Source organism: Orcinus orca, chromosome 16, assembly GCF_937001465.1.
Source record: "Orcinus orca chromosome 16, mOrcOrc1.1, whole genome shotgun sequence".
Classification (NCBI taxonomy): domain Eukaryota; kingdom Metazoa; phylum Chordata; class Mammalia; order Artiodactyla; family Delphinidae; genus Orcinus; species Orcinus orca.
In genome coordinates, this window is record NC_064574.1 from 84151622 (window position 1) to 84165205 (window position 13584).

Here is a 13584-nt window from a genome sequence, read left to right on the forward strand (position 1 = left end):
GCATCCACCCCTGCAGCCCACCCCCCGCCGCCCAAATGCTCTCCTCTGCCATGGCTGTTTCCTTTCAGATCTTCCAATACTTGACCCACCACAGGGCCTTTGCACAGACTTCTCCCTCTGCCTGGAGTGTCAGAGACACACAGAGAGGGAGGGAAACAGAGAGAGACAAGGAGGCAGAGATAAGTCAGATTAACAGGTTAACAGAGGTGGAGAGAGGAGGAAAGAGGCCAATAGCGAAACAGAAGGTGAGAAGTGGAGCCCGGGAGCCCAGGTTGGGCTTCTGACCAGTCTGTGGAGCATCTCCGAGCCTGATGTGTGGCCACTGTTTGTATGGCTGTGGCTGTGGCTAGACTTGGCCAAGTTCCCCTGACATTCGGCTGCCTCTCTGAGCGGAGAGGGTGGGGAGGGCCTGGAGATGCTCAGGGCCGCCATTTGAGTGATGATTGGGGTGGGTCTGTGCTGTGCGGGGGGACGAGAGAAGAGGGTTGGTTCCAGCCCTTCCTCCCCCACCACTGTGGGACCAGCCTCCTTTTGGGGCCCACTGAAGTCTCAGGGACTTTCTGGGCACCAGTGCAGGGACCACCGCCAGGCTGCTGGGAGCAGGCGTTGGACCAGACCCCCAGGGCAGCTGGGCTTCCCCGGCACTGAGTGGTACCCAGGGCTCGGTGGGTGTCAGAGGAAGGGCTGGTCCTCCCTCTGCCACCAGGGTGTGGCATCACCAAGTTGTCATTCAGATGGGCCCGACCTGACAAGTGCAGATGGGGGACCAGCCCAAGACCCTCGGGAACCTTGGGGCAGGACCAGGGCACCAGCTCCTGAGTGCTGCCCCTTCCTTTCAGCCCCTCTGGCCCACGGCCCCATCCCGAGGGAGAAGGTGGCCCAACGTCTGTAACCAGACCCTGCCACTCTGAGGGACCACCTCAGGGGTCTCCAGACCGCCCCTTAGTCTCCTCCTTTCTGTGTATTGAGGTCCAATGCAAGGCCCTGGGGACAGTGGACCCTGGTCAGTATTGCGCATGGCGTGTGGGGTCAGGCTTATGCCAGGATTGGCCTGGGTCTCCCTGTCATCCCACAGGGCGGGGCAGCAGGCCAGGGAGACCCCCGGAGCGGGGGGAGGGGGCCAGCGAAGGTGAAAGTGGGCCTGGGGGAGGCAGCCTCATGAGGGAAGGGCTGAAAGGGCACCAGGTCAGCATGCACCTCCCAGTGCCGGCCTGGGTTCAGCTCAGACATGGCGGGGACCCCTAACCCTCACCCTAATATTTTTTCGGGCCATGGCAGTGCCAGGGGGTACCTGGCAGGGGGCAGGACAGTCCTTTAGGTGATGCAGGGCCCAGGGAGGTCACAGCTGGTGGAATGTTCTGGAAGGCTTGGCTGATGGGACAGAGGAAGCTGGGAAAGCGTTCTGGAGAGGGGGCTCAGAGCCCCAGGTGGGACCAGCAGGTCTGTGTGGCCCAGCCTGAGGGAGAGTCTGGGCCATGACAGGACACGTGTGGCTGCAGGGCCGTGGAAGAGCTGGGGTCCAGGGCTGGGCTGCGACAGAGGCCCGGGTGAGGGGTGATGGGGCCCAGGTGAGGGGTGATGGGGCCCGGGTGAGGGGTGATGGGGCCCAGGTGAGGGGTGACAGCTGCCTAGGTAAGGGGTGCTGGGGTCCAGGTGAGGGGTGACAGCTGCCCAGGTGAGGGGTGCTGGGGTCCAGGTGAGGGGTGCTGGCGTCCAGGTGAGGGGTGACAGCTGCCCAGGTGAGGGGTGCTGGGGCCCAGGTGAGGGGTGATGGGGTCCAGGGCTGGGCTGCGACAGCGGCCCAGGTGAGGGGTGACGGGGCCCGGGTGAGGGGTGACAGCTGCCCAGGTGAGGGGTGCTGGGGTCCAGGTGAGGGGTGCTGGCGTCCAGGTGAGGGGTGACAGCTGCCTAGGTGAGGGGTGCTGGGGCCCAGGTGAGGGTGTTGGGGCCCGGGTGAGGGGTGACAGCTGCTCAGGAGAAGGTGACAGGGGTGACAGAGTGAGGACGTAGAAGAGGCTATGGAGTGAGGTGGGCAAAGACCAGAGCTACCGAGGAGGGGAGACCCAGAGGAGCTGGGGGAGGTGGGAGCCACCCCCCGGCTTCTGGGGGTCCAAGTGGGGTGGGAGGGGCCACTGTGCCTGAGAGGAAACCCAGACGCCTGGGGGGAGATGATGATTCAGTTGGGGGTCCCAGTTGGGGCCTGGGTGCAGACACCTTGAGCTCTGGGGAGCATCAGGTGAGAGAGGTAGGAGTGGGGGGGGCAGGGGGCACAGCGTTTAGTGCGAGGAATGGAAGCTGTCCCTGGGAGAGGAAGCCCGCTGCTGGGGGGCCACTCGGGCCTCCACAGCCCCCACCATGCCGCTGGGCAGCCGCCACCCATCCGCCCCTTGCTGGAGGGCTGGGAGACACAGCTGGGGTTGCTATGGTGACGGGATAAGTGGCCAGCAGGTGTCAGCACAGCCTGTAGAATCAGGAGAAGCAGGTGTGTGTGGGGGGCACCCATGGCCTCTCCCAGGGGCCTCCTCTGACTGCCAGGAGGGACCCCTCCAGCCCTGCCAGGCCCAGAGGGGCCCTCAGAGCCGCCTCTGCGTGAGCTTGGGAGAGCCGTCCTGCCACCACCATGGGGGTGCATAGCTGGGGACAGCAGGAAGCTGGGGTGGGGCGCGGAGGGGGCCCTGGGAGAAGGTTCTTCCCTCCACAGGCTGGTGAGCACCGAGGCTCCGTCACCGTGGGATCCTGGGCGGGCGTCGCGCTCCGGTTTCCCCATCTGTAAAACTGCACCGAGGAGGGCGGTCGAGGGTTTGCCTGGGTCGAGTGCCCAGTAAGAGGGGCCGCCCTCGCTGCCCCTCGGGGCGTGGAGGCGCGTCTGGGTCAGAAGCCGCTTTGCCCCAGGAAGCGAGGTGCCCGTGGTGCACACACAGGGCACACGCCCTGTGCACACACGTGCGGACGGCCACGTGGGCATGGTCTGCAGTTCACTTTCAAGGTTCCCTGTTGTGCAGCAGCGTCACTGAGGGGGGCCGGGGAGGCCAGGGGCAGCGGTGGCCTGGCTTTGCTTCCCCCTGCGGCGCCCCTCTCTGAGCCACGGATGGGTCTCTGGCCCCAGGGCTCTGTGGGAGGCCCCCCAGAAACCCCTTCGCTCCTTCCCCCAGCCGCGCCACAGGACCAAGGCCATGTGACGGCTTGATGGGGAAACAGAGGCCGGGCCTCTGGCGAGTGGAGGCCAGAGCAGCCATTGCACGCTTCCCGCTGTAACTGGACGGACCCGCGGGGTCAGCTCACTGCCGCTCTTCTCTCTCCCCTCCCCCAGCCCTCCCAGGAACGCTGCCAACGCCGCAGGGCTGAGGCCGGCTCTTTCCTAGACAAAGTCTCAGCTGCCTGCCTCCATTCGCTTACTTTATGCAGAAGCGAGTTAAAGAGGCTGCGGAGGGAGTCGGGTGGGTGAGGGCTGCTTCCCCCAGACTCTGCCTCTCGGGGGCGGGGGTGCTTCTGGTCTGCGGGCCTCTGTGTTCCCTGGGGCCCATCTGGGACCCGGCTCAGGTGGGAGGCCCAGCTTTCGGCCGTGTGGACCAACCTCTAGATCCCCAGCCAGAGTCCCGGAGGACAGAGGACCATGTCTTCCCCTCCCCGGCCACGGAGGGGGGCTGATCTCCTGGGGGTCCCAGGCCTCCCACTGTCACCTTCCTGGAGCACCGTCCCCTACCCACCCGCCCTGCCCGTGCCCCTCCGGGCCCTGCTTTCTTCCCAAGGCCTCCCGGCCCGGGCCAAGCCCTACACTGCTCTGCGCCCAGACACAACACCCGAAGAGCTGTGAGCCTGTCGCTCGGCTGTGGGCCTCTCCAGGGCGCTGACCTTGTCTCCAAGACTATATTTTTCTGATTGTAACAGCGACTGCTTTCACTATAGAAATGTTGGAAAACACAGAAACATGTAAATAGGAAAGTGGATAAGGCTGGGTCCACCCCTGCCCCGGCTTGCGCTGTGAAACCTGGTGAGGGGGGCAGGGCAGCCAGAGGCTTCTGGTGGGGTCTGCTCCCCGCTTTCCCAACTCCTTCAGCTGCCTGAGGCCCCTGCAGCGCACGTTGGAAGCAGCAGGGAGAAGGTTTCCCTTCCCCCTACCCTCAGCAGATTGAAACACACGGCGTTTGGAGGGAGGCCTCCCTGTAAAACTCCAGATCATGGCAGACGTGTCCCAGACAGGCTGCGAGGGAGACAGAAGACTCAGGGGGGCTCTCAGCCATCTCCGGCCAGCGAGGGGGCCCTGAGGTGCGTTTCTTAGGGCCCTACGGCTCCACCCACCTCTCTCCCCATCCCCCATCTGCTCACCCACCCTCTACCCATCCACCCTCTACCCATCCACCCACCCATCCACCCATTCACCATTCATCTTCCTCCTTCCCTCCCTCCCTCCCTTCCTTCCTTCCCTCTTTCCTTCCCCCCATTCGCCTATCCAAGGCTGACTTCTACTGTTTTAGATCAGAGCCCAAGATAAGGAATTTTGTGCAAGGGCTCCAGCGAGGGAGGGCTCTCAGGGAAAGCCTTGAAGGCAGTGCGGGAGACAGGAAAGGGCAGGGGGAGATGCCCAGCAAGAATGTCCATCTTTGCCGGGGAACTATGGACCTTGAACGGCCTCGTGCTCAGAGTTGGCACCACCTTGAGGCTGGAAGTCAGCCGTTTGAAACCACATGTGAGTCCATCATTGGCTGTAGGAGTTTCCTGGGGCTGCCGTAACAAGGGACCGCAAGCCGGGTGACTTAAAACAACAGAAACTGGTCTCGCAGTTCTGGGGCTACAAGTCTGAAATCAAGGTGTTGGCAGCCCACGCTCCCTTTGTAACTGTAGGGGAGAATCGCTCCTGCCTCTGCCAGCTTCGGGGCGTGGCCGGCCATCCTCAGCATTACTTGGCTTGTGGACGCATCACCCCGGCTTCTGTCTCCGTCACCACCAGTCATACTGCCTTAGGCCACCCCCAAGACCTCACCTTAATGTTCTGCAAAGACCCCCTAGTTCCAAATAAGGTCACATTCGCAGGTACTGGGGCTGGTTCAACATATCTTTTTTTTGTGGGGAGACACAAGTAATCCCACAACACTGACTACAGGCTGCCTCAGCTCGGGCCGGGGGCTGAGCAGGGCTGTGTAACTTCTCAGGAAAGTCAGGGCTCCTTGCTGGGCGGGCAGTGCAGGGCTGGTTCTCTTGAAAGGTGTTTTGTTTTTGGGAACTGCCAGGGAAATGGGGCTCCTGTGACCCAGAGCACCTTCTGGGGGGGGTGAGGGGTGCCTAGGGCAGCCCTGCATGCCCCCGCCCAGCCAGGCCCCGGGGAACCTGCCGCCTTCCTTCTGTGCTCCCTGATCCCCCCATCTCAGAGCCCCCTGGGGGCAGGAACCCACTTTCAGAGGCCATCACCCGCATATTTATTAGAGGAACATCAGAAAGGACAGATAATGCCAGAAAAAGGGGAAAAACCTTCAACAGACCACCAAGCTTTCCTCCTCCCCTGACACGCTGCAGCCTGAGCGTCTGTCTGGGCATTCTCTTCCCGGCTCCTTCCTTGGGTGAGAAAAATGAAATTGAGTTCAAAAAACTGTTTATGGGAAACAGATCCTGTGCCCAGAGCTGGCTGAGCAGTGGGACCTCAGTCCCCAGGAAACCTCGGGCTGGGGTGGGAGGTGGCATTGAGACCTCTGCCCCCCACCCCCTGTGGGGTCATCCTGGGCAGGCGCGGCGCACGGGGCCCCTGGAGTTTCCTGGAGCTGTTGTAACACGGGACCACAAAGCGGGTGGCTTAAAACCACAAAAATGTGTTCTCTTGCACCGTGGAGGCCCAAAGCCCAAGATCCAGGTGTCGGCAGAGTCTGTTCCTTCTAGAGGCTCGAGGGAGAATCTGGTCCAGGCCTCTTCCCAGCCTTGGTGGTGGCCGGCAGCCCTTGGCGTTCCTTGGCCTGTGGGTGTATCAGTCCAGTCTCTGCCTCTGTCTTTACACACCCCGTGTGTGTGTGTGTGTGTGTGTGTGTGTGTGTGTGTGTGTATATGTGTGTCTTTTCTGTCTTTTGTAAAGACACTTGTCGTTGAATTTATTATTTAAAATTATTATTTTGTTTTTGTTTTTTTTTTCTTGCGGCACGCGGGCCTCTCACTGTTGTGGCCTCTCCCGTTGCGGAGCACAGGCTCCGGACGCGCAGGCTCAGCGGCCATGGCTCACGGGCCCAGCCGCTCCGCGGCATGTGGGATCTTCCCGGACCGGGGCACGAACCTGTGTCCCCTGCATCGGCAGGCGGACTCTCAACCACTGCGCCACCAGGGAAGCCCTAAAATTATTATTTTAAATTAATTTTTATTGGAGTGTAGTTGATTTACAATGTTGTGTTAGTTTCTGCTATATTATCGTTGAATTTAAAGCCAGCCCTAAGCAGGACAATCTCATCTTGGTATCCTCATCTTAATTATATCTGCAAAGACCCTCTTTCCAAATAAGGTCACATTCTGAGGCTCCAGGTGGGCATCTCTTCTGGGGGGACACCGCTCAACCTGCTCTACTGCTTGGCTGTGGGCGGCAGGGTGACCGAGCGGCCCAGGATGAGAGGTTGCCTGGATGCAAGATATCCAGAGATAAAAGTGGGGTGGTCTCGGCAGACTGGACAGGTAGATCCCAATGGCCTTGAGTGGCGGCTGGGTTTTGGATTTGATATAATCAGTGGTGGCCGACGCTTCAGGCTGGGCTCTGGGTGGGAGGAGGGGCCCCCCGTGTGCCCAGCAGCCCCTCCAGGAGGGACGCATGGTGGGTGCTCACCTGCTGGGGTCCAGGGCACCCCACGCCCTGCCTGTAGAATAGGCAGCCAGTGGGGACGTTGGGGATCAAAGATGGGGGACGGGAGCCCCGGCACAGGGCAGGCACAGTCCGTTGTTCCTGTGGGCACCGCGGGAGATACCGGGACTCTTGGGAGCCTCCCCCTTGGGGCTTAAAATGGTCCCAATTAAAGTGGGAAGCTGGCATCGCCTCGGGCCAGGAGCTGGCCTCTTCCTTGGCAACCTGGATGTTTTTAAAGCCCCAGAAGAGATTAGGTCTCCAGGGACAACCTGGTTCCAGGGGGAAAAGAACCAAGTCATACTCCCCATGCTGCCCTTGCCAGGCAGCCGGCTTCCCGCAGGAGCTAAACCTGCCCCTACATCTTAGCCCTGTGAGGCCAGACCAGGGGTGAGGGTCAGTCTGTGCTCCGGGGGCTCCTGGGGACAGAGACAGGGTTGGGGGAGCACAGCCGGCTTTATCTCCAGCCCCTGGAGGCTGCCACAGTGCAGACATCGATGGGGTCGAGTGTGTTCGGGCCGCTGGCCGTGGGTCCTGGTGACTTGGCATGGGGTAGGTATTATGGGATGCTGGTGGGGTGTGGGGAGGCAGCATCACTGAGGCCATCAGGCAAAGTGCCCGTCGTGGACGTTGTCAGTGCCCACCCAGACTCTCCCAGCCTTTTCAAAATTAATTAATTAATTAATTATTGGCTGTGTTGGGTCTTCGTTGCGGTGCGTGGGCCTCTCATTGCGGTGGCTTCTCTTGTTGCGGAGCACGGGCTCTAGGCGCTCAGGCTTCAGTAGTTGTGGCACGTGGGCTCAGCAGTTGTGGCTCACGGGCTCTAGAGCACAGGCTCAGTAGTTGTGGCGCACGGGCTTAGTTGCCCTGTGGCGTGTGGGATCTTCCCGGACCAGGGCTCGAACCCGTGTCCCCTGTATTGGCAGGCGGATTCTTAACCACTGCGCCACCAGGGAAGTCCCTCTCCCCACCTTTTTTTACATTTTTAAAAATTGTGGGACTTCGCTGCTGGTCCAGTGGTTAAGACCCTGCGCTTCCACTGCAGGGGGCCCTGGTTTGATCCCTGGTCAGGGAAGTTCCACAAGCTGCGTGGTGCGGCCAAAAAATAAATAAAAGTGATAAAATCTATGTAACATAGAACTTACCGTTTTAACTCTCATAAAGTGTCCAGTTCAGGGCATGAAGCACATCCCCACCGTGGTGCAGCCGTCACCACCGTCACCTCCAGAACGTTCATCTTCCCAAACTGAAACTCTGTCCCCATTAAACCATGACTCCCCGTCCTCTCCCCGAAGCCCCAGGTGACCTCCATCCTACTTCCCGTCTCTGAGTTTAACCTGAGATCCCTGACACCTGCGTTTTTCTCGAAGGCCTGCCGGTGGATTACTGCAGCTGCTTTGACCAGGGGCAGAGCCGGGTCCCTGAAAAGGTCCCCCCACCTCCCAGGCAGCCTGAGCCAGTAACTGGCTGGGCTGGGGCAGGGGGCGGCCCTCCCTTGGGGCGCAGACAAGGCAGGCTTTTGCCTGCAGCCTTGCCATGGCTTGTCTTCTCCCTCTGTCCAGGGACTGGCCGGTGAGCCGAGGGCACCTGAGTGTACACAGGTCAGGGACCAGGGCTGCACGCCCGCTGGGTGGCCTCGGGTGCGCGGGCCTCATTTGGGGAAAGGTCGGTTGGTCTGGACACTCTACGTCTCAGGGCCTTGCCCGGCCCCTCCCTCTCACCAGGTTGGGCAGCAGGCCCAACTTCCTGGGCAGTGAGTGGCCTCCTCGAGGCCTGGGGGTGGTGGTGGGGTGGTCAGGCCTCTGCAGACACACCTGCCCCATGACCCTTAGTGTCCTGTGGCCCTTCTCTGCCAACCACAGTCCCTTGGGCGAGGGACGCTGGGGTCCTGCTCACCGCTGTGCACCCCCTCCCTGTCAGAATAGGAGCTGGACACACATTTGCTGAGGGCCGGACTGACTGTGGAATTTCCTTTACTCCTGGGTGCTCCCACTTTACAGACGGGTACACTGAGGCCCAGAGATGTGGGGTGACCTGCAGGCGAATCAGTGAACTCAGAGCTGTGCAGCCCTGGCCTGGGCACCAGAGCTTTAGGCCCCAGGGTGGAGCTGAGGTGGAATTTCGGGCACAGGGCGGAAGCTGGAAGGCATTTTTAGGGGGGACGAGGAGGGGGTGGAGGTACTGTGGTGCCCCCAAGGCAACTGGACCCCTACCTGCCCCAGCCCCGCCATCAGGCCTCTGGGACCCCTGTAACTTCAGCACAGCGCCCGCTCCCCTCCCTTGCTGTCTGCTCAGCGGGAGGCCTGTCTCCCAAAGCTGAGGAAGGCCTTTGAATTCCCTGGTTTCAGATCTGGGAGGCTGTGTTTTAAGTCACAGGATTCCGGCCCTTTAATAAGCATGTTGGGGTCCTTGTCTCTGCTCCTGGGTGGAGGGGGAGCGGGGCTGAGGCCACACAGACCTGGGTCTGGCCCAGCCAAGCAAGGGCTCCCCTCTGCCCGCCAGCCTCTGTCCCTCGTCTTAGGACTGACTGGCCTCTGGGCCTGTGGGGGCCTGGGGGGCCTTGGTAGGGGGAATCTGATGAGCTCCCAGGGCACACGCCCTGCCTGCTGGAGGCTGCGTGCAGGAGGTGTTCAATGTGCTGACGGCTCCTGCCTCCTCCCTGGCTCCTGCCACCCTCTTAAATCCTTGCTGCTCCCCAGTTCCCAGTAAGCTCTCAGACAGGAGAGTGGGCAGGCAGGAGGGAAGAAAGACAGAAGCAACAAAGTTGTTACAAGCGTGCATTCCATTCATTAATTCCTGCTGCTGCAGCCTCAGCTGACAGCAGAGCGGAGGAGGGGACTGCAAGGGGCTGAGAGGGAAGGGAGGGCCAGCAGTGCCCCGCTCCCCTGAATCCCCTTGTTTCAGCATCATGTCCTGCACTCCAGGGAGAGGACATCACCTCTGAAAGGTGGTATATTCAGCCCCATTTTACAGATGAGGAAGCCTGGCCCCCGGGAAGCGGAGGCCCAGGGCTCCCTCCCTCCGCAGCCTGGCTGGCCTTCGCAGGGACAGCTCGCAGACTGTGGCAGATTGAATTGTCCAAAGGCAGCCGCCGCAATTCTTCAGGCCAGGGGCTGAGCCCTGACTGGATGGAGACGGTCATGAAATTCACCTGCTCTGACCAGCGAGCCGTGTAAGTGCAGTCACGTGACCCCCTTCTGGCAAATGGGACGTGCGGCAAAGTCGAGCAGGGGTGAGGGGGAGGTTTTCCTGCCCTGGTGAGAAGAGGGAGAAGCAGTGCGAGTAGTTTTGCTCCTTCCTTCCTGTCTTAGGACATTGTCTTAGCTCGGGTTCCCCAGAGGCGGACCCTGAGACAAGGGTTTGAGGGCAAGTGAGGGAACCCCTGTAGGGAGGTGGGAGGTGAAGCAGGAATAAAAAAGGGCCAATGAAAGGAGTGTTAGGTGACCGCCGTGGGCAACCAGAGCTCAAGCCCCCGGGAGACAGCGAAGAGCGCACACCTCTGAGCTCTGCCACCCAAGGGCGAGGGAGCAGGACGCTGACCTGATCTACTGACTCCCATCCGTCAAGGTGTTAATCCCCACCCAGTCAAGCTGTGGGCGCTGAGAAGGCCCTCAGATGTGCTGATGCTGGCAGCTGGAAGTTCAACTGGTCCGACATACACCGAAATGGTAAGGATAACGAGACGTGGGATAGAATGTCTGGAACTTCAGCAGCCGTCTTTTGATTCTGAGGCAGTGGCCAAGAGAATAGCGTTAAAGTCGGAGGTGAATAAGCTGCTGATCTAACCTACCTCTGTTCCCCTGACCCAGGCTGCTGCCGCTTTTTTTTTTTCTTTGCGATATGCGGGCCTCTCACGGTTGCGGCCTCTCCCGTTGCAGATCACAGGCTCCAGACGTGCAGGCTCAGCGGCCATGGCTCACGGGCCCAGCCGCTCCGCGGCATGTGGGATCTTCCCGGACCAGGGCACGAACCCGCGTCCCCTGCATCGGCAGGCGGACTCTCAACCACTGCGCCACCAGGGAAGCCCCAGGCTTCTTGTTATGTGAGGGCGTCAGTGCCTTTTTTGCTTAAGTTGTTGTTTTTTCCAGTAACGTAGACTTTATTTATTTATTTATTTTTAACATCTTTATTGGAGTATAATTGCTTTCCAATGGTGTGTTAGGCTTAAGTTGTTGTTAGTCGAGTTTTCCGTTACTTGTAGCTGAAAGCATCCCGAAGAATAAAGAGAGGCTCCGAAAGGGTAGAGGCCTCCCAGGAAGGTCCTCTTGCCCCAGATCTTGCGTAAGCTTCTCACCCCCTGGGAGCCCTCGGAGGACTTCCTTTCGTTGTCCAACTCTGATTCCCCACCATGGTCACCCCACGGGGGCTGGGGGCATGGAAGATGCCTTCCAGATGAGGACAAGCTTCCTTCTTTTCCTGAGCTGGCTGCCTACAGCTGCTCAGCATGGACATGACCTCCATGGGGTCACACCTGCGAGGCACCTGCCACGGGCCCCACATGCCTGTTCCCACGCACACCCTGTTTCGATACAGGTTTGGGCCGCATCCCGAGGACCCGTCCTGCTTGGCCGAGCCCAGCCCCCAGCTTGGGACTGGCTTGTCTGGGTCAGGGTGACATTCACAGGATTTACACATGGCAGAAGTCAGTCAGAGGAGACAGAGCCTAGGCTGGTGCCCCCGGGGCCCGTGCGGGGCCAGGTGTCCATCCTTCAGCTACTGGGAAGTCCGGAGGTCCCAGGGAGGGCCAAGGTACTGGCAGGTCAAAGGGACTCGGGCAGTAGCTCTCCAAAACCTGGCTCAGGAGTATTTTATTTTATTTATTTATTTTTGGCTGCGTTGGGTCTTTGTTGCTGCACGCGGGCTTTCTCTAGTTGTGTCGATGGGCTTCTCGTTGCGGTGGCTTCTCTTGTTGCAGAGCACGGACTCTAGGCGCGCAGACTTCAATAGTTGTGGTGCATGGGCTCAGTAGCTGTGGCTTGCGGGCCCTAGAGCGCAGGCTCAGTAGTTGTAGTGCCCGGGCTTAGTTGCTCTGCAGCATGTGGGATCTTCCCGGACCGGGGCTCGAACCCGTGTCCCGTGCATTGGCAGGCGGATTCTTAACCGCTGCGCCACCAGGGAAGCCCCAACTTAGGCGTATTTAAAAAATTTAACCATTGGTTTGCTTGGACCCCATGAGCTGCCTGTGGTCGAGGGCAGAGGCTGGGGTCATCTCGTGTAGGAGCAAGCTTGGTCCTTCCTGTGTATGGCAGGTGCGCCCACCTGTGTGCCTGAGAGCCTCCCCCTCCCCCCACAGGAGGACTTCCGGGTACCATGTGGCACCTGGAGGCCAAGTGGAATATGGCCATTCCTGCCCCAAGACACCCACAGTTGTCGGGCAGGGGACACAGGCGTCCAGGCTGGGACGGGGCAGTGAGGGGCCCTGGGAGGCCAGAGGAGGCGCCCACAGAGGAGGGGTAGCCTGAACTCAGAACCATCCGAAGAATGCTTTTGTGGGTTGAATTATGTCTCCCCCAAAAAGGTATGTTGAAGTCCTAACCCCCCACCCCTGTTATCGGTGCGTATGACCTTATTTGGGAGTAGGGTCTTTGCAGAGGCCATGGAGTTAAGATGAGGTCATTAGGGTGGGCCCTGATTTGGTATGACTGGTGTCCTTGTAGGAAGAGGAAGAGGCAGAAACACGGGAAGACCGTGTGATGGGAGAGGCCGAGGTTGGAGCGATGCAGGCGTAAGCCCAGGAGCACCAGGGGGCGTCGGGCATGCCCAGAAGTGGGGGGAGAGGCAGGAAAGGGCCCCTTGCAGGTTTTAGAGAGAGCAGGACCTGCTGACCCCTTGATCTTGGACCCCTGGCCTCCAGACTGTGAGCGAGCGCACCCCTGGGGCTGGAAGCCCCCCAGTGCGTGGGACTAAGTTACGGCAGCCCCTGGACGCTGACCCAGATGTGCAGGGCGGGCTGGGCAGAGGTGGGGCCCGCTCTGGAGTGACCTCCACTGGCTTCTCTGGGGAGCAGGTGTGTGAGCACGCACGTGTGTGCATGTGGGTCTCGGCTGTGCTCTGGGAAGGCTCAGGTTCTCCGCGTGATGTTTAAATACCAACATCAAAGCAGCCTGAGAGGAGCCAGGCGGTCAGGGCTGCAGACAAAATAAAGGCCTCGTGGCTGCTACTGAAGCCAGGCCCCTGGGCAGCCTGTCCTGGCCCCAGCACCCTGCGTGTGAGACGCTGTGGGCTGGGCAGGTCGTGGTGGGCGTGGCCGTGGAGAGAGCGGCGGATGGGGGCGTGTCTCTGCCAGGAGCGCAGCCACTGGGGCCGGTGAGAGACCCCCGACCCCTTATGGCTGGCTTTCTCTCCAGGATGCTGGCACGTCAGACTGGCGTGCATTTGCCCAGCCGGGGAGTGGGTGGAAGGCACTCGGCCTGGCCTGCCCACCGTCCACCCATGTTCAGCATTAGCTCACACTGGGCCCAGAGGCTGTTCTGGTTACGACGGCTATGCTACCAATTGGTACAAGATGTAGCAGCTCAGTACTTTTTTTTTTTTTTTTTTTTTTTTTTTAATTTATTTTAAAAAATTTTTGGCTGTGTTGGGTCTTCGTTGCCGTGCGCAGGCTTCTCACTGCGGTGGCTTCTCTTGTTGCGGAGCACGGGCTCAGTAGTTGTGGCTCGCGGGCTCCAGAGCGCAGGCTCAGTAGTCGTGGCGCACGGGCTTAGTTGCTCCGCGGCATGTGAGATCTTCCCAGACCAGGGCTCGAACCCGTGTCCCCTACATTGGCAGGTGGATTCTTA